The sequence below is a fragment of the Podarcis erhardii genome (genome assembly GCF_964252035.2).
Source record: "Podarcis erhardii genome assembly, chromosome: 16".
In the NCBI taxonomy this organism is placed as follows: domain Eukaryota; kingdom Metazoa; phylum Chordata; class Lepidosauria; order Squamata; family Lacertidae; genus Podarcis; species Podarcis erhardii.
The window spans coordinates 3,204,194-3,225,748 of record NC_138514.1 but is presented as its reverse complement, the minus strand read 5'-3'; the positions used below and the strand labels follow the sequence as shown (position 1 = coordinate 3,225,748).

General features: G+C 44.8%; 1 protein-coding gene across 1 annotated transcript in view; it reads left to right on the top strand.

The window, feature by feature from the left end:
- The first annotated feature begins 14,522 nt into the window (after window positions 1–14,522).
- The window catches only part of LOXL2 (lysyl oxidase like 2), a 76,463-nt gene continuing 69,430 nt past the window's right edge, over window positions 14,523–21,555 (top strand). The window contains exon 1 of the mRNA XM_081843683.1: window positions 14,523–14,651. The gene's annotated coding sequence lies outside the window, so the exon portion shown is untranslated. The remainder of the gene's footprint in view (window positions 14,652–21,555) is intronic.

The following is a 21,555-nucleotide window of genomic DNA, read 5'->3' as shown; positions in this document are numbered from 1 at the left end:
TTTAAGGAGGGGAGTTGCTCTTGCACATGTTGCTCATGCTTTGAATTTCTTTCTTTTCTTTTTAGCCTATTTAGATTCCCACACATCTAATTTTATTGTTACCCTTTACCCCCAAAAGACCCAGGATTGTAATTGGCCCTGATTGTTTAAGTATATTATAGAAATGTAGGCAACAAGTGTAACTATCAGACTTCCTTGGCATTTTGTGCTTTTTCGAAAAAAAGCTGAAGCCTTTTGCTTTCCAATTCTATATACAGTGGTACCTCAGCTTACATACGCTTCAGGTTACATATGCTTCAGGTTACAGACTCCACTAACCCAGAAATAGTACCTCAGGTTAAGAACTTGGCTTCAGGATGAGAACAGAAATTGTGCTCCGGTGGCAGCAGGAGGCCCTATTAGCTAAAGTGGTGCTTCAGGTTAAGAACAGTTTCAGGTTAAGAACGGACCTCCGGAACGAATTAAGTACTTAACCGGAGGTATCACTGTACAGTAAATGCTTGTGATTCTATCATGAAAAATATGGGAGGACAAATCTTGCAACTTTAGTACCTGTGTCAAATCAACAAGTTTTTAACAGCTGTTAGCTGCTTTCTAATCCAGAGCAATCTGCAGTGACCCCCTCCCCTCCACAAAATAGTGAAACACAACACTCTTAATAGCCTTAAGCTCAACAGTTTTCAACTGGGTTCCCAGGCCTCGTGATCCTCTCCATCCCAAAGGTTGTGTTTATACATTGAGGGGGGGGGGGGGTTGGTTATGCACTTAACAAGCTTTGCTTCAGCATCTCCTCTCTCTCCACCCCCCCCCACCAAAAAAACCCCCATTAAGGTTAGCAAAGAAAAGACCAGGGCTGTGCCCTCTAACCTTTGCCAGTGGCCTTGCAGCCAGGTAAGTGATATCAAGATATATCCATCAGCATTGCTTCTGCTTCAGGGCTGCAGCTACAGGACCCAACCAATCTTTGATAAGCATTCTCTTAAATGGGTCTCTATGCAGGAGGGGAGTAGCTTAAAAAAAAGAAAAGATTTTTTGTTTTTTGTTTTTAATTATTAGAATACTGCACTCTGTATGAGGGAAAAACAGGGTTTTTTCTCATTTCCTTTCTATTACTCAAGGGTCTGTCTTTTCTCTTTTAAAGGTTGCCTGGACAAAACAGTTTGGCTAATTATACTCTGCCAAAAAGAGCATAACAAAGAGGTCGGCCAAAAAGTCTCAGTAGCCTGGTGACAAACTTGATCTGGGGCACTCTGTCCCCTGATGCTGCTTTTATCTCTGCCATTGTTGCTGCTTAATGATGGGTGGAAGTCTGCAAATGCCACGTACATGGTAGCAATGTTTTATAAGAGCCTCACTCTCAGAAATATACTTTTTGGAGAAGAAAATAATTCTGTTATTTTTCAGGTCATCTTGCCAGCAGTAGAACCAAGTGCAAAGCAAAGGCTGCATTCGTGCCAAGCTGCTTTTCTAATTTTCTAATTTTTTTATATCCCACCTATCGTCCAAGGAGACCTCAGAGTTCTCAGGAGGCCTTCTGACCAGGCACTGGACAAACCCTGGCATTCTTGGCTTCAGTAAGGGCATTCCATTTAGTACCATAGGTCTGCAGGTCTAAGGAAAGGGCCATTGTTCAATGGCAGATCGTCAACTTTGCATGTTGTGTGGCTATGACTTCATAAAATGTTTTCTTCTAGTTAGATGGCACATTTTGATTCATAACTTTCCTTCCAAAAAGTTATATATTCTAATCTAGAGGAACAGAAAGCTAGTGGGGGAATCAGCAGAACGGGTTATGTTTAAAGAGATGTGCACAGATCACTTTGCCAGCAAATAAAATGGGATGGGTTAAAAGGCAGGGTGGAAACAATGAATGACTTAAGGGAATAATGGGAATTAGGTGGTAATGACAGGAAGAAAACCAAATAAGCTGAAGGGAAACTGAGCAAGAGATAAAGAAAAACCCAGGCATAGGGCTGCTCCATTTTTGTTTCATTTTACAAAATGTCACTTAACTGTAAATAAGCAGTTTACAAAGAATATAAAATATACTTTAACACCATCAGTGAACCCCCCCCCCCCCGATAAAATCAACAGTTAAAATATACATTATAGGGTAAAATTACAGACTAAAATACATGCAAACTTTACATGTATGGGCAGGCTTGCCTAAAGGAAAGTTTTTAGCAGGTGCCAAAAAGAATACAGCAAAGTCACTAATGCCAATGGGCAGGGAGTTCTAAAGGATAGGTGCAGCCACACTAAAAAAAGGGATTTCTTGCAAGGGTGCCTCAAAGATTATGGCCAGTTTTAAATCCTCAGATTTTGCTGCCTGATATTAAGCATTTTGTTGATGAATTAATTGCATACTGCCTTACTGATCCCAAGGCAGTTTACAAGAAAAAAATGATATTGTTCCCCATCAAGGCTAGCCTAGTCCTATGGTCAACTGTGGCAAAAAATTACACAGGCACCTCTCCTTCTACCTGGCAGTAAAAATGTAATAATAATTTGTTGTCTTTCATTACACCCAAGGCCTCATTTTGCCTGATGTGTCCTACTGTGTTTCTCTGTGTCTGCATGCATCTGAAACTTACGGCTGAAAACAAATCCAAGTTGAAAGATTCAGGTGTAAACTTGGCTATGGTTAGAATAACTGGTCTGTGGACCACCAGTGGTCTCTAAACATATGCATATTGATTTTTAATTGTATTTTTATTGCTGCTTTTATTCTGCTATACTGTACTTTAATTCAAATTCTATGGAATCCAGTTTGAAGTGCAATGTAAGAAATAAAAGCGGTAAAAATGCAATTACAGATCATACAGCATCTAGCACAGCACATTACAATTGCTACAACAGGCAGAAAAATCATCAAGTGGTCCGCCAAGACCCTCAGCAATTTCCAGGTGGTTTGAGAGGGGGTGGAGCTTGGCAGCCACTATTCTGACCAATATCTGAAAATTTGCCTATTCACCCATCCCTAACTCCCAGTAATGGTATTCAGAGGCATCTTGCCTCCACCGCTGTGGGCAGAACATAGCCACCATAGCTCCTAGCTGCCATTGAGAATCTTATCCTCCATGGATTTGTTTAATCCCCTTTTAGAGCCATCCAAGTTAGTGGCCATCAGTGCTTGAGTCCTGGTCCCAGAATTTGGCATCTTGAGAACTTCCAGTTTCCTAATAACAATAATAAGGGTTCTAGCCCTTAGGACAACCAAAATAAGCTTCAAGCTTGTGAGACACTAATTAAATCCCCCAAGCCAGAGCTGACTGAGCTACGTCTTCAGTGGACATAACAACAGAGCCATAATAATAAAAACAATAAACTCAGATCACAACATCTAGCTTTTCCTGGCACAGAATATTGGATTGGCATAGGTTTTGGAAAAATAATAATGCAGAGTGCGCACAGCATCACATATAACAATGCACAGTCTGGTGACAGAGTGCAAGTGGAAATGTCATCTCCATCTTGTTGTTTTGATGTCTCATTGTACTGAATGTCTGGCTTCACTTCAAGAGGTGAAGTCAAGGTACAACCAGGTGATGATGTTGCTTTGGCCCTTGTGTATTGTATGTAAAAACATGCTTGCTTTAATTGCGCCAGGTGGCTTCCGCCAAACTCTTAACAACTAGCAGGTTATCTAGACAAGGGACATGGTACCCAGCCAGATATTTTTCAAAGGTGTCCCTTCTTTCATTAGTGCAAAGTATTCGCTTGTGGTGCCACGTGAGGTGCTTAAGATGCTCAGCACACACCAAGCCGCTAGAGTGGTGGAGAGGGATGAAAAGAGACCAAAGGAGGATTGAGACTGGAGTTTAAGAACAAAGGAAGATTTCTGCTGGATCAGCTCTAATCCATCTGTTTCCAGATGTGGCCTGTTGGATGCTCCCAAGAAGCTTGCCAACTGGGGCATCAGGACTAGAGCTCATCCCAATTTGTCACCACTGGAGGTACCTCCAGAGCAAGAGACTCTTAATCTCAGAGTTGTGGATTTGAGCCCCACATTGGGCAAAAAGATTGCAGGGGATTGGACTAGATGACCATTGTGATTCCAATTCTATGAAAGCTTGATACTCATAGATACACAGTGCCTCTGAATAGGGAAACTCCGTTTAGCTGTCAGGGTTTGTCATCACTGGTAGATGCATCCAAGAGCAATCATTCTCTTTAAATCTTCTGTAATTGCAAATATTAATGAAAGTAACTTGCAGAAATGTGTAGCATTAGTGAAAATTTATCTGCAAAAAAGTGCATAGAAAAATGTTACATTAGGATAAATTTGTACTAAAATGCTGTTGAATTTCCATAAGGACTTTTTAAACAACATGCAAACTAGTGTTGGATATGGAGAGAACAGGACCAAAATTTAAAGAATGAGAAACTGACAGAAAATGAATTTGACCCATTTGTCCATCCCAACCTGGGAGGAAACTTTATTTAATTCTTTATTTAATTCTTTATTTAATTCTTTATTTAATTCTAATAGAATTTACTTCTGAGCCGACATGGGTAGGACTATAGCTTAAAATATTTATTATGGCATAAATTTTCATGGGCAATGGTCCATGTCATTAAGAAATCTTAAACAGCCACAATGCTTCTATTAATTTCTGGTTTTATTTGGAACATGATTGTACTATCTCAGTATATGTGTGCTTTAAACCCTGTTTCAGGTAGCATGTGATCTTTAAATTCTAGATAATTGGCCCCTGCAGTTGATTTTAAAAATATGGAATGGAATCTTTACTTTTTAGGGACTGGCTAACTTTTGTATGAGGACAATCTCCCCAAATCATGAGTCCTTTTTAAAGTCAGGCATTTATTTGGGGAATTTTTAATATCTGATTCAAAGACATCTGTTTCCAACCTCTGGGAGCCAGAGCTACAAAGTGAGCATTATGAAATGTTTCTTCAAATCTCGTAAAGTCTTGGGAGGAATGCAGTGTTAAAAACAAATGTTTATTGGGTTTGCTTCAGTAGCCAGTGCAAATAGAATAGAGGACTCAGAGCATTAAAAAACACACTTTGTTTCATCAGGCCAATGACAGGGCCAGAAAGCCATATAATGTCAGACTCCAACTCTCACCAGCCCCAGCCATTATGGCCACTGGACAGGGATGATGGGAATTGTAATCCCACAACATCTGTAGGGCCACAGCTTTCCCACCTCTGATCTGCACCCCAGCTTGCTTATACTACAAAATGGGGTGGTTCAATGGACAAAACCACTTCAAAAATCAGGTTGAGGGGGTGTCCCGTTTTGTTAAAGTCCTTATGAAATCAACTCCCTGTATTACTGACTAATCTTCATGACACTACTCTTCAGATATACTTGAAGGTCTGTCACAAGAGGGCGAAGACTATCTGCTGCCCTACAGAGCAGGACTTGGTCTAAGTTTCACAAGAGGGTAGATTTCAGTTGAGTATCAGTTGAGTATTATTGATGGCCAGAGCAGTTCATTGATGGAACCTAGAGGGGGGTGGGCTTTCCTGTGCTAGGGGTCTTCAGGCAGAGGCTGGGCAGCTCTAGCTGTATTTCCTGCACTGAGCCAGCATTGGACTAGATGCTCTAAAAGACTTCTTTTAAGGCCCCCTCTAACTTGAAGTGGTTTACAATAAGGTCGAAGCCTGGAGAATAGAGAACTAAGAGGAGATAGGATAACCATCTTCATATTTCTGAAGCGCTGTCACATGGAAGAGGGAGCAAGCTTGTTTTCTCCTCCTCTGGAGGGTAGGATTTGAACAAATGGCTTCAAATTGCAAGAAAGGAGATTCCAACTAAACAGCAGGAAAAACTTTCTGACAGTAAAAGCTGTTCAGCAGTGGAACAGTCTCCCTTTGGAAGGTTGTGGACTCTCCTTCCTTGGAGGTTTTAAAGCAAAGGTTGGATGGCCATCTGTCATGGAAGCTTTAGCAGATTCCTGCATTCCAGGGGGTTGGGCTAGATGACCCTTGGGATCCCTTCCAACTCTACAACTGTATGATTCTATGACTCAACTCTTCAATTGAAATCCAGTGGGGCTCAGTTTGGCTCGACTGGAGTAAGGAGTCCCCTGGAGACGTCAAGGTGGCCAGATAAGGAATGGGAGGAGCTTGGAGAATTGGAGGAGGAAAGGGAAGGTCCTAGGGGTTGAGGAATGAGGGCTGTGGGTCCCAGGAAGGTTCTGATCCAGAGGAAGGTCCTTGCTGATTGGAAGGTGGAGTTCTGGATCCAGGAGAAGGGCCTAGAGATCCATCAAAAGCTTTCAAAACTTTCAGCTATAGCAGCAATCTGATCTGCAGGTGGGGAGCCAGAACATCATGCCCCTCACTTATATGGTTCTGGTAGGGTGTAAGGCAGGGAGCCCAATCAGTAGGTGGAGCCAGAGCTCATAATAGGTGGGGCCAACTAATTCTAGTTTTGTCCCTATCTGCCTCCCTGCTGAGTCCTACAAGCTTGTTCTTCTCAAGCTATCACCTAAGTCATCTCTCTGTAGAGATCAGGCTGCTCAGAAGTTCCATTCATGTGCTTTAGTCAATATGAAAGGCTGAGGTGACCTGAATGAGGCTTGAACCTGTGGCTCCAGGAAGTCTAGATGATGCAGATAAAGGACCAAGGCTGTTAAACCACCCCTCCACAATGTTTGGAAAGAGCTAACAATTTTGAGAAGAAAGAATAAATGACCGGTTAGTGAGGACCAGGAATCTAACATATGCATTGACACCTGGCATCCCAAGGCCATGGATATTCAGTGGGGGAAGTCCAGCAATTGTTCACAAACCTTGCTTTCAATCTTATTGCCTAAGCATAAACTTTGTTGGCACATCTGGAATTCTGAAATTCTCATACTTTCATCACCATCACCACCACCACCATGTGTGTTTCTAGACTTCAAGGGTATGAGAAGCTCGGAGTCCTTCCAAACCATCACTGTTTTCACAAGGCTGCCACCAGTATATATCAATTTGCTGCTTTTCAGATAATAATATACTGTAGTTTGCATTTTTCTGATAGCGGATAAGGGAATGTAGCTTTAGAAGGTTACATATAATCCTAAAATGGTTTAATAGTTCTGTTGGAAGCTGCAATGCTAGCATCTGCCGTGGTTTGCCTTGGCTGTTACCTTGGCACACAGTCCAAATGGGAGCTACTGCTGACAAGTTCCAACAAGATCAGTGACTTCACCTCAGGCACGTCAGTTCATTTTCTGTCAATTCTCTCACTTTGCACGGAAATCCAACCATTCCATTGGCAGAATGCTGGATGCCTTATCCTTACCCGACCTTCCACTTTACCTAGGCATGCTGTAAGCATTCCTGATGGGGGCTGTCATTTGCCTTTCCATGCCTAGACTAGCGGCAGCCCTTGCATTCCATTACATGCCCAGTATGAAGGGAGTTTCCTTTATGGCATTTGCAACCAGGCACAATTTGAGTAAATTGTAAGTCTCTGGTGGGCTTCTGCCCAGCAACCTGTGGCTTAGCTGGTGAGCTGGTGAGCCAACATGGTAAATGATCAACCACAAGGTGGCTCTCTCAATGTGTGGGAAAGACATACTATTATCACCCTTTGCACACGATAGACGGATGCAGTTGGAAGTGGTCTTGAAGATCATCTGCTCCAACCTCTTACAAATGCAGGAAATGCACTGCTCTAACATTGCTGATCAGTTGCCATCAGTGGCAAGCTCTAATGAAGGAGAGCCTAGCAGCCTCCGCTGTCAACTAGCTTGCACTGAAGGGTGGACTCATCGGTCTGTTTCAGTTTCCTCAGGTTCTCATTTTTTCAGTCTTAGTTCTCCAAATTTCTGCAGGAATTTGCAAGTTCATTCTTTTAATCCTCATGAAAAGACATCAGCACTTTAGTGCTGATTTCTCCTAATAAACACTTTTTTGTATGCAGTTTTCACAGATGTACATGTTGTTGCAGGGGATTTCCCCTAATACTGTATATTCATTTTTATGCACACTTGCCCCAGTATATCCTTTTTTGTAAACATTGGTTGGAGAACTGCATCACAAAATATGGAAAAGCGTGAATTTCAAAGGATGGCTCTGCTTCAGTTTGTGCAATGTTTCAGAAAGTGTGAATTAGGTATGTTCACCTTAAAATGCGAAGTGAATTGAATTTCTGCCCCGTTTTCTAATTCCGCTCCCATGAAGTTCTTCCTAACATTTAGTCTATAAATAATTTCCCAGTGCTACTCTTTGGAGGTTTGCTTTGAACTCTCAATGACAGGTTATAGGACAATTGTGTTTTCCTAGCATATCTTTTACATCAATAGCACAAACTGCCACCCTGGCTTTTTAAACTAGTGAACAACAGGCTGCTGCAGAGTAAAAAGAAAGAAAGTTGATGGATGAGAGCCTTTCCTTCAGCAACATTCAGTGCTCCCTCTGGCAAAAAAGTATACATTTCCTGAAGGCCCAAAGTGGGTAAACCAGATAACACACCTACAGCACACACATCCATTCCCTCTCCCTCTCCCTCCTCCCCTCCTGCACCACAGAGGACAGGTCTCTGTTGGAAGACATCCTCTATTTAAGGGCTGTCTGGTCCAAGTCTGGTTTAAAGATAAAGAAGAGCCTTCAGAAAGAGAGCTCAGGAGAGGCCTTTGAGTTGCCCACCAGCAGCTAGCAACTGGAAAGGAGATGGATCAGGCCCCAAAATCACCTGGTCCCTGGGGCAGAGGAGAGGGGCAGTGGGGGCGGGCTGCCCCGGGTGTCACAACTGAGGGGGTGACAAAATGGTGGGGGGCACTCACTGTGGGGCCTGCAGTGAGCCCAAAACACGCATATCTCCTGGGAGTGACATGGTGCCTTGGGCGCCCGAAACAGTCCGCCCACCGCCTCCCCCTGAGCTGTAGGGCGACTGAGTGGGAGGAGACAGGCAGCCTCCTTGGAGACCCCAGGGAACGTCCTGCCCCGGCTCCCCCCGCCTCCACAGGCAGCTGGCCCCACCCCAGGCGCCTGATCAACTTGCTCCACTGCTGCCCGGTCCACTGTCTTCTCCGCCATAGGGAGGAATGTTTCTATTTAAATTATAATAATTGTTTCTAAATGTGCACTCAGAGATATAAATTACAATGTGCAAATGTTTTGGCAAAGTTCGAGTGGCCACTCCCTCTCTCTCTTTCACACACACCTGCCTGCACCCCAATAGCCAGGACAGGTACAGGGAGGGGATGGCCAGTGGAAAGTCTTGCAAGCCAGACTGAGAAGCCTGGTGAAGGAGAGTGGGGGCATCCACAGGACTTTTCCTGGGCCAGGGGGTTGTGTGGCGAGAGAAATATTCAGAATGAATAAATAAATAAATATATGCTGTTGTCTTTGTCCATGGAGTTTTCTTGTCAAGGACACTGGAGTGGCTTGCCGGTTCCTCCTCCAGGTGGATCACATTTGGTCAGAACTCTCCACTATGACCTGTTCATCCTGGGTGCCCTGCTCAGCATAGTTCATAGCTTCTTTGAGTTATTCAAGCCCCTTCGCCACGACAAGGCAGTGATCCATGAAGGGGAAATAAATATATACATGTAACCAAAAGGTGGGAGCAGGCAAGCTTCTCATAAACCACATGAGAAGAGTGTCTGCACAACTAACTTCAAATTCCAGGTTCCAGAAATACTTGAAGCTTACTATTTTTAAAAAATTAAAGTTGGGAATCTGAGGATTTTGGATCAGCTTGGGGGGAACTGCCCCCCCTTGCCCCCCCCTGAAAATCCATGCCTGGTGGGTCACATTCAGATAAGCACTTCTGCACTTCTGTTGACCTTTCCTATGGTAAATGTTTCCTCCATGAAACACTGGAGGATATTATTTATATTTATCAGTCGCTTTACTCACAGAAATGACTCAAAGCGGCTTGCAAATACAGTAAAATAACTACAACCAATTACAATAAACACAACAAATAAAAATCTAAAAACACATTTCTACAAATGAGAGACAAGTCTAGTAGTTCCTGACTCACCAAAGGAAACCACACCTACTTAAGAAACCTGCAAATTAAGGGCCGAAAGATGGTGCTTGCAGGGTCTGGGTTGGTTTATGTCAGCAGAGGTACTGGAGTCCTGAGCCCTTTAAGTCTTTATAGGTCACAACCAGCACATTTGTGCTCAGAAACTAATTGGTAGCCACTGCAGTTGGACCAGGATCGGTGCTGTGTGCTCAGACTCTGTTGCTCCAACGATCAACCTGGCCACCAATTTCTGCACAAGCTGCAGTTTTCAAACTGTCTGCAAAGGCTGCCCCACGTAACGTATTGCAGTAATCTAACCTAGAAGATACATTACTCTCTTGTGTATTTTTAGACTTTCCTGACGTCATGGTTGGATAGCAGTCTATACAATTGTCAATAAATAATAAACATTTGTTACCTCTAGGCTGATATACACCAGCAATAGGGAGCTGGGCAACATTGTTGATCTGAAATTGTCAGGAGGACTTTTAAAAACAAAGCGCAATTCTAAATGCAAAAAGGCTGCATTTTTATTGGTTTTTGTTTTTCCTTAACTATACAAAAACAGAGCAGAGCCAAATGGGCATGTACGTTGCACAAACAATTTCAATAATGGAAAATTTAAACAATGTAGGGCACTTTTCCCATTTCATGTTTTGACAATGTGCCTTTCTGAAAATCTGGGTTAACTTCCTCCTGAATTATTGCTTTTGTGTACATGTATTTTGTTTTCTGATTTACATTGGCTATCAAAAATATGGAATCTGATAACAAGCAAATGTGCAGGGGATGCTTTGGGGATGTGGAACTGTGTGTGTAAAGGAAAGCAACATGACAGGACTGAAATGTGAGATTTGGAGAAAACATCCCTGAATGACCCCAGAAAGTTCTCCATTGGACCAAGTGCTCTTGACATCACAGTGTTAGGCAATCTAATTGCCTCTTGACACTATGGTTCATTTCTTATTGTTCTCCTTTTCAGCATTAAAACTTGCACTTATCCCATCAAGGTATTTCAGAGCTTTGTTTTGATTACAGGGGAAATGTCACATTCTTTTCCGTGAAAACAAATATTTGGAGGCAATAAGGTTGTTGTTTTTCCATTGGAAGGTGTACGCAAAGGAATAGCTTTTCCTACCTCTTGTTTGTTCTTGTTGTTTACCAGCATTGATGGTTGCTTTATCATCCTTTCTGGGGAATGAGCTGGCACTCCCTTGTGTGTCTGGACCGCATCACAGCTCCCTATTCAGTTTTGGTCCACGTGTGCACAGCTGTTAGTACAGGAGAGGTGCCCATGCCACCAAGCTCAAGCCTGCTCTGTTAGCTTTTTCCAGCTGCAGCAGGCTAGAATTAGTCAAAGGTGAGGTTGTGTTTGGGCCAAAGGATCTTCATGGCTGAGGCATCCAACCTTTAGCAATGGATGGAGACAGAGGCAACATTTTTAGGATGGATTCTTTCCCAGTGGTGTGAGCCTGTAATTGTGTCATGTCAATTCCAGCAGAGCAAACACAGGGTCAGCTAGCAGCCTTGTGCTTCCTTTTGCCCAATAGCTAAGAGTAATGGAAGCTGTTGTTCAAAAGAGCTGAAGGGCACCAGGTTGGGAAATGACTGTTCTAAAGTAACACAGACACATATGCTCAGCCCTCCCATTATTCCCACTCCACTCCTAAATTATAAACCATTCCACAGTTGCTCTGGGGATTGAGACAAATACCCCAACTGCACTATACATTTAAGGCATTATACACCACTTTATACAGCCGTGGATCCCCAAAGAACCCTGGGAACCGTATTAAGAGGGCTGAGAGATGTTTGGAGACTTCCTTTCCCTCCAGACTGGTTTCCCAACCAATCTCACTTCCCAGGGATCTCTGGGAATTGTAGCACCGTTTCACATTAGTACGGATGGTGCCCAATTTTTCCTCAAAGCAGCTGAGTGTCCTGCCTGTTCCCACAGTTTATCCAACAACGATATGAGATCGACTGAGAGGGAGCATGACTGGCCCAAGGTCAGTCAGTCATGGCTGAGAGGGATCTCAATCTGGTTCTCTCAAGGCCTCATCTGATTCTTTAACCACTACACCAGTGACAGGGAATCTGTGGCCCTCCAGATGTGGCTGGAATCCAGATTTTATCATCCCTGGCCATTGGCCATTCTGGCTGGAGCAGAGGTGAGTCCAGGTTTTCCATCCCTGAACATCACTTTGGCTGATCTCTTCCTAGGCAGCCAACTTTCCCCTCATTCAAACTGACCATGCTGAAAAGTTTGTTTGTTTGTTTGTTTGTTTATTATTGTTAAAATTGCATACTAAATAGGTACACATTTAAATGGGCACCGAAGGCCTGGTTAAAGAGGAACACTTTCGCCTAGCGCCTAGAGGAGTATACTGAAGGCAACAGGCAACAGTGGCGTAGCTGGGAGGGCAGGGGGCTGCACTGGGCGCCACACCGTGGGGGCGGCACTTAACGCAGGGCCTGCAGCATGCCCCGGCCACACATCTCTCCTGCGAGTCATGTGGTGGCTTGGCACCTGCAGGCTACATGCTGCCCAAAATGGCAGTGTGGAGCCCACATCTCCTGCCGCCACCTGAGGGGGAGGTGGCTGCAAGGCTCTGTACAGCGTGCCCTTCTCTGGCTTGTTTTGCCCCTGGGCGCAAGGCACATGCACCACCCCGGGCGCCCAAGCAGCTACCTACGCCACTGCCAGGCAAACTTCCCTGGGGAGAGCATTCCACAGATGGGGAGCCACTACAGAAAAGGCCCGCCCTTATGTTGCCACCCTCTGGAACCCTCATGCAGGAGGCGCATAAAGATGGGTCTCAGAGGGTGAGCTCAGGGTCCAGGTCACTTCATATGGGGAGAGGCAGTTCTTGAGGTATTGCAGTCCTGAGCTGCTTAAGGCTTTATAGGTCTAAAGCAGCACTTTGAATTGTAGAATCCGTTTTCTAGAATCTGTACTGCCTGGTTCAGAAAAGGTTACTGAAAGATGGAAGCAGCCAAGCTGGCTCATCTCAGTTAGCAGAGTACCTGCACCTTTTGCTTCATAATTTTCTTTCAAAGAGGGCCAGAGACATACTCTTTTTCAAAAATGTATGTGGTTTCTTTCCCCAGTGGGGGAGACTGCTGACTGTGAGCCTGGTACATCAGTACCCCTTGTCCCCACTTCTTGGCGCCTTCCTTTGAGATCACCAGGGCATCTTCCAGGTGCACCATCACCATGGAAGTTTGAGGAGGTCCAATCCCCTTGAAAAGATTTTGGGGGGTGCAGGCCCCCAATTACCCCTAGATGATGCCCCTGGTTTTCCTCCTACCTAGAGAGTTGCTACAATAAATACAATAGCATTCAGGGACAGTAGGGAGTCAGACAGCAGCAGTATCTCAGGCCCCTGGCAGTTGTGGGATCCTACAAGGTTCCATCTTGTCTCCCATGCTCTTAAAATTGGAGCATCCAAGAATTTGGGACATGATGCCACCAATATGCAAATGACACCCAGCTGTGTCTCTTCATTGCATCCGAATCCAGAGAGGGCCAGTAAACTGAGGCTGGCTCTTGGCAAGACTTGCTCTATGGGTAGCTGGCTCCTGGGTCCAGAATTAGCTAGACCATCTGTTCTAGGTGGACTAGTACTCCTCAGACATGGCAATTGCAGAGTCTGGAGGTACATCGCCATTCTAAGTTGTTGTGGAGACCCAGTTGGCCTCAGTAGTGCAGACGGTGTGCAGACAGCTGCAGATGGTGGGCTAGCGATGGCCATTCCTGGGCTGGGAAAAGCGGGTGGCAGAAGTCCATGCTGTGACCACTTTATACTTTTGCATGGACTATTTGTTTTTTTAGTAGCGGTAAGTAATCTGGTCTATTTCGCTACCTAATTCCTTAAGATTTAGTTCCCAGGGAGACTCACCTGGCGCCTATTTTGATTTCACTGAATGTCATAAAAATCATGGGATTGTAGAGCTGGCAGGGACTCCAGTGGTCATCTAGTCCAACCCCCTGAAGTGCAGGGATCCCAGCAGGAATCTCCACTCACAGCTGCTGGTTTTATGCTGGTTTCTTAAACTGTGCTGCTTTCAAGTTGTTTTTGATTTAATTTGCGGGTTTTGTTTTGTCATTTTATTTTTGTGTGCGTGTCTCCCAGAAACTTACACAGAAAGCACACACTTTTGAGGACTGAAGAATTGGGGGGGGGGGAGGTGATAAAAGGTGATCACCAATTGTAGTTTCTGAAAAACATCCCGCCAAGAGAGAATGAAATGAATAAATAAAATGACCATCCTGGCACCCTTTCACATGCCTTCCCACACCTTTGCCCCTGCAGTACAATAGGCATATTAAAGTATGAATAATCCAAAACAGAGAGCAGCCCCCACCCCGCCAACTTTTAAATACATGTTTCCTAGAAAGTAGCCAGTTCCGCCCCCTCCCCATCACACCCCCCCCCCCGTGCTTCAATGCCTGTGCTTTAGGAATGCCACAAGGCAGATCTCAGATTACAGCAAAAAAGCACATGATATCACCCATTTGAGTCTCAGCTGGTGCTGGCTGCGTGTGAGGGGGTGGGCCCGGGGAGGGGTTTGCCCTGAGAGGAAGACTCCTGTGAAATGTGCAAGAAGAAGAGGCTCTTCTCAGCTGCTGCAAGGCTCAGTCCGGGAGAGGCGCTTTACGCAAGAGGATCCTTTCCCCGCCAGGTGTCCTGCCAGGAACTGCTAGGTAAGAGCAACCACTAGAGAATTCGTGCGTGTAATGATGTCCTCTACTTAAACTGATGGAGCTACAGAGACAGCAGCAAACCAGGAAGAGTTACTCTCTCTGCGGGTGTTTGTGGCACATGCTTTTCTCTCTCGCTTTCTCCTTTTTTCAGGGGTAAAGGCACTGCCTTTGGTACCATCTGCATTCAGAGACCTGGAGGAGTCAACAGGCAGAGTGTGGGGCGCTGCTCCGTAGACCCCGTGCTTTGCAAGCAAAAGCTCCCAGATCCCGTCTTTGGGGTCTCCAGCTAAGACTGGGAAAGACGTCTCCTGTCTGAAACTCTGGAGAAGCGGAGTCTCTGGCTCGCCGGACTGGCTGCTTCCTGGGTTCTGAGCCATAGCTGTCAACGTTTCCCTTTTTTAAGGGAAATTCCCTTATTCCGAATAGGATTCCTCGCAAGAAAAGGGAAAAGTTGACAGCTATGTAACACTGCTGGCAGAATGCTTTTTCAGAGACGGGGGTGATCAACCTTTGAACAGCCGCTTTAGACAGAGCAGCTGGAGACCTGAGAGTCCGTTTGCTCTTCCCTTCAAACTTTCTGTCAACATCATGAACTGTCCCAGGCATAAGAGGATAAAATGTAGGAGAAGGGGAGGGGGGAACCCTTCCATAAAGCTCAGTTGGGTCAGATTGAATAATATGTGGGGCCAGGGTGCGGGAAAAAGTTTTCATTGGAACTCAGTGCACACCAACTTAAAATGCAGCTAGGTCGTTTTCTCAATTGCCAAAGAAAGGACAGGATGAAGGGTAGATATGGATTGTGACAAACTTTATGTGCAGACCTCTTCCCCAACCAGCAGTGGGAGCACACGGGATGCAGAGGACGGGGAGCGCGAACGGAGACACTTTCCCGTTCTTCGTTCTTGGACAAGAGGAGCCAATGCTGCATATTAGGAGGAGATAAAAGTCCAGATTTGAGGAGACCCAAATTCAAACATGCCTGATCAGCTCCAAAGCTCGCTTATGGATACTGGGCCTGCCTACATATTTCACCCTAGCCTACCTCACAAGGCTGTTGTGAGGACAGAAAGAACTTATGATTTTATTTTATTTATTTTACAAAATAAATCTAAATAGATAGATAGCTACAAATCCTGCTCTGGGGTCCTTGGAGGATAGGTGGGAGGCAGCATGTGCTAATGGGAAATGCTTTTTTATATATAAAAATACCAGTATCAAAATGCTGTGACTTTGCAGATATGAGTCTATTGCCAGACTGACTCTTTCCACCATGCAGTCCCTGACCTAATGAGGCAGAGAGGATTGCTAATTGCCCACAAGTTGGGGCAGTAAGCATTCAGCAATGTTGTTAGTAGTGTTTGTTTCACCTTAGAAAGCCACAGATCAGAACTGTGTGTCATTTCAGCGATTACAAAAGCCCTGCTGCTTTAGTGGGTTCCCCAACTTCTGCCTCACGACGCTGCTGATGGTGCCACTCTCAGGCTTCAGAGTGAATCTTCAGAAGGGTTTGGCGTAAGGAAATCAAATGTGCAGTGTTTGTGAATCTGATAAATAAAGACAAGGCGAATAGTGGGAATGAATAGTACTGATAACCTCACAGGCTAGTTATGACCTGAGGATGAAAAAAGTGCATTGAAAACTAAAGGCAGTGGGGCATGGAGGGGGTACCAGCCATATAAAAGTGATAGAATCATAGAATGGTAGTTTGAAGGGACCTTGGGGGTCATCTAGTCCAACCCCCTGCAATCACAGCTAAATCCTAGAGTTACATTGTAAACTTTATGGCTGAGTGGGGATCCCTGATCCTAGTCCAACATCATAACCACTATACCACATTGGCTCTACAGAGATGGGGGAGGGGGGAATTTCCTGGAAGTCAGAAGTTTGAAAACACCCACTATGGATAGTTGTATCCGTCAGTCCTGAGCCAGACGCAAAAAGGATTTGGAGTGGCCTTCAAATGGTGAATATCCTGAATCAGAGGTGTGTGTGGTTTTTCCAAAGTACTCCCAGATGTGGGAGCTCAGGGGACTGTAATATAAACGTCATTTGACGGATTCTTTCTGGACTGAATGCAGCCCTTATGTAGTGCTTTGGTTCATGGCTCCAGGAGATCCCTGCCTCTTCTGAGGATCAAATAACAGGTGTCACCTACTGAAGTGTGTGTGTGTGTGTGTGTGTGTGTGTGTGTGTGTGTGTGTGTGTGGAATCTCTGGAAATGCACAAGGGAGGGCCAAAATTTAGATAAAGTGACTTTGTAAGCAAGATATACCTGTATACAAAGAGCATGGAGAAGTTGATGGTGATGACTGGGCTGAGGAGGCGTTAGGGTGGGTTATCTGTAGAGTCGCAAAATGTGTGTGTGGAAGGCACTTCTATGTAGGAAACTATCTGTGTGTGTAGGTTGTCTTTCATCCTGCTCATGTGTGAGAGGCATGTGTGTCATTGGCCCATGTGATGAAATACCTGTTTTTTTCCAGGCCAGGTACCTATGTTTCTTTGTTGTGTGGGGAGCAGGGGAGATGCAAGGTGTATTGTGTTACCTTAAAGACTAATAGTGAGATCTGATGTTAGCCATACTCAGAGTAGGCCTACTGAAGTCATTTATTTCAGTGGGTATACTCGGAGTCGGACTATCATGGTGTTTGTAAATGAAATCAGCAAGGAAATATGCAGGGGTTAAAGATAAGCAAGATTGGATTCTAGAAAATAGGTGCTTTCCAGTTCACACTTCAAGTTAAGCCCTCTTTTGTAAGAAATGTTTGGTGAGATCTTGCTGGAAACTGGTGCTGTTGGCGTGGCAGTTTTCCTCTTGAGGTGGGACATTTGTGGGAGCTCCACCTTGTGGGCTTCCATCACTCAAGGCGGTCACCCCAGCTTGCCTCATGGGCAGGCAAGGCCCTGAGTTTAAAGATCATAATTGTTAGGGAAAATAAATTTAAAAATTCACATTCCACTGTGTGTGTGTGCTTTGATGTTTTCTTAGACTTGCTGTTCTATATTTTGGCACGTCAGCTTGTAATAGTCTGAATGCTGAAGGAAAAATTGCTGAGGGTCGAGTGAACTGGAACTGGGAACTGAACATAAATGACAGTAGTTCATTTTGTAAAGGGATGGGTGTGGACAGGAATTAGTTCCTTTTGGACATGCTGAACTAGAACTTTTGTTGTTGTTTAGTCATTTAGTCGTGTCCGACTCTTCGTGAACCCATGGACCAGAGCACGCCAGGCACTCCTGTCTTCCACTGCCTCCCGCAGTTTGGTCAAACTCATGTTTGTAGCTTCGAGAACACTGTCCAACCATCTCATCCTCTGTCGTCCCCTTCTCCTTGTGTCCTCTATCTTTCCCAACATCAGGGTCTTTTCCAGGGAGTTTTCTCTTCTCATGAGGTGGCCAAAGTATTGGAGCCTCAACTTCACGATCTGTCCTTCCAGTGAGCACTCAGGGCTGATTTCCTTAAGAATGGAGAGGTTTGATCTTCTTGCAGTCCATGGGACTCTCAAGAGTCTCCTCCAGCACCATAATTCAAAAGCATCAATTCTTCGGCGATCAGCCTTCTTGATGGTCCAGCTCTCACTTCCATACATCACTACTGGGAAAACCATGGCTTTAACTATACGGACCTTTGTTGGCAAGGTGATGCCTCTGCTTTTTACTTTTTTATAAAAAAAGCAGAGAACTAGAACTAGTTCTGTTTAAAAATGAACTTTCCAAACACTGTTGCAGACCCTCACCATCTATGAATAGGAAGGCAACAGGAAATGTGACTTTATGTGCACCTCACGTAAGGGACAAGCCCTTAATCCACAGCCCTGATATGCCCCTGATCTAGAAGTTAAAAGATAAGGTTAGAAGGAGGAAATCAACCCCCAAGAGCATTTGAACCTCTTGGCTCATCTCTGGTTTGTGTCAGGGCAAAGGACAATGATCTGAAAAGAAACCTCATTATCTGAGATATGTAGAGTTTAGTGGACCACAAGCACACTGACCGGGGAAACTGCTTCAAGCTGGCTCTGGCTATGTAAGTGTCGCTCAACAGCAAAGAGTACACTCCATCCTACCCTTTGAAAGCAGTGTCCCATTCCTAGTCCACACTCATCTCCACCTCCCTTACATACAAAAGGTCCCCAGTGCTATCCCTGGCAGCTCAAGCTAGGGCTGGGTAGACCCTGTGATCGGATGGGGAACTTAGGAGCCTCCAGACACAGTTGGACTGCAATTCCCATGATCCAAACACATCTGAAGGGCCACAGGTTTTCAACCCTGGTGTAGACAAAGCTCAGCTAGGTTGACCAGGTGTCTGACATGGCAGAATGCAGCTCCCTGGGCTCAGAGATTTAACACCGGCTCCTGGTGCCAAGGCTTCCAGTTCAGCATGAAAACTTGCAAGCCCTATTATGTTGCATTCCGGATCGAGATTTCTTCACTGGAGGCTTTGGCCACTCAGCAAAAAAACATCATGTTGTGGAAGCTGAATTCTCTCACAATGGGCCCAGTCGAGCTCCATGAATCTGCTCTGCTTTTACCCCTTTATGATTTTCTTGTAAGAGTACAAACTGCAAAGGAATTCACAAAGCTTCTTGTAGTTAATGTAGGGGCTTTGAATGGCCAGCCCCTGTTCTCTGACGGCAGCAGCATTCATACATGACCTCATTTGGAAGCCGAGGTCTCAACTGGCACAAGAACTGACGTGTCTGTACAGTTTAACATTGTGGAGGAACATCTTATAGCCTGATCTTGTAAACCCATGACCCTTTCTTAGATTATGATGGTGGTGGTAGTGGTGATAGTATTCATAATCATAATCATAATTCTTAACAAGGGAGGTCAGAATTATTATCCTCATATTGCAGGTGCGGGGGGGGGGGGAGGCTGAGACTAATACACACTGGATTGCATAAGGTGACCAGGCTAGTTCATGTTTGAGGGGAAAGGTGAATCCAGGATATTCTGACTCACAGCACAATCTCTTAATCATTAAAGTGCTGCTTTTTAGTATGCTGGTCTTCTTAGTTGTTGGGTCACCCTGGCTCATGGTGGATTGGATCAGTGGTGCCAGCATTGTTTTGTTTTTGTTTATTTGGGTTTGTTTTTTATGAGGAGAGCTGCTTCCAGTGAATTTTCAGTGATGCTGAGGCACTGCTTTCTCGGCAGTTGACTGAAACCAAGTAGGAGGTTCCACACAGTCCATCTTATAGTGCTGTATTATCTAGCAATACCCAGACCCAACAGCCTTCAAGAGTATTTACTCACAAGTAGAAATACAAGTAGGAGATCTGTTCAATTTGGGTCCTCTCAATTTCTCTTTTTTCCAGTCTTAAATTCTGTTCTCCACATTTCCATAGCAATTTGTGGGTTTGTTTGTTTTTTCATCCTCATGAAAATTCATCAGAATTGTAGTGCAAATTCTTCCCAATAAACACACTTTTGTATCCAGTCTTGACTAATGTGCACATTTTCAAGCAATTTCCCCTAATATAATGTGGCCATTTTCACTCCATTTTCACTTGTCTGCATTTGAATGCATTTCCCCCTAAGACATTGGTTGGTGGAGAACTGCCTGACAACATTCAGAGAAGTGCAAATTTCAAAGGGTAGCTGTGCTTTGGTTCACATACTGGTTGAAGAAGTATGAATTAGGAGGTTTTTCATTAAAGTGCAAATGAAATAGAACTCCCCCATCCCCACAAGTCCCGTTCCACAAAGACGCTTTTTAACATTAATTAAATATTTCCTGTTTGCAGATGCTTCCTGTTTTATGACTTCCTGTTGAGCATGATGGAGAATTAGTGCAGAGGGCCATGTGTGCTACTTTACAGGTGATAGTGCTCTGTAAAAGGACAGCTTTCTATTTGAAGGGCTGCCTGGCCTGCCAGGCTTAAAGAAGAGAAAGTAGGGGCCTTGAAGTTGCTCATCAACAGCATCTGACAGGAGGCCCAGAGTCTACTTCCTCCCAGTCTTCCCAGCGAGGGTGGGATGTATTAGCAGATGTATCTGTTGGATCATAAGTTCTTTCACCAGCACATGCCCACCAGTTCGATGCAGGGGTGGGCGGGGACTGAGATGTTTAGAATCCTTCCTCAGAGCAGGAAACTTGACTCCAACAATGTTTGATTCTGACCTGGCTAAGGTTCTGCAATGCTCTGAAACATGAAGAACTGCCATTTTTTTCCAGGGTAAACCACACTGAAAAGCTATTAAACCCAATTAATCATCTCCGGCAGTAGGAGGAGGGGATCTGTTGTAATAGCTTTTCAGCATGGGACTGTTTTAAAGCTTCTGCTTTCAGGAGAGCAGGAAATAATAGCACGCAGCATGTATAGAAGGCGCAGATATGAAAGGGTTCCTGCATGGCCCTGTTAAGTGGGGCTCTCAAAACCGGAAACATTGTACCTTTCAGGGTACCAACAGGTGTACACCAACTGTCCCAACCTGGTGCCTTCCAGCTTTTTTGAACTACAGCTGCCATCACCCCCAGCCAACATAGCCAGTGATCAGGGATGATGGGGGTTGTAGCTATTTGGAAAACTAGGTTGAGGAATGGGGCCTACACATACAATTACACTCACCCCAAATGGCATGATCGGACCTGCTTTGGTAATGCTAACCCCATCTGAGTTTCAGCCGTTTGAATTAAGAGCGTCTCTATTTGAATTCTGAACAGAAGCCGTGCTCTTGCAAGCAACTCATGTTTGCTCTATCAGCTCAGGCCTGTAAAGCTTGTCTAACATTGCTCTTTAGGAAACATGGGTGAACCTCCAAGTTCAGATGCAGTATACCTCTAGATCCCAGTTGCTGGGTAACAACAATAGGAGAGAGCTGTTGCATCCATGCCCTGCTTGTGCCCTTCCTTGTTGGCCCCTGTGGGAAACAAGATCCTGGTTTAGACCTTTGGAGTGATCAG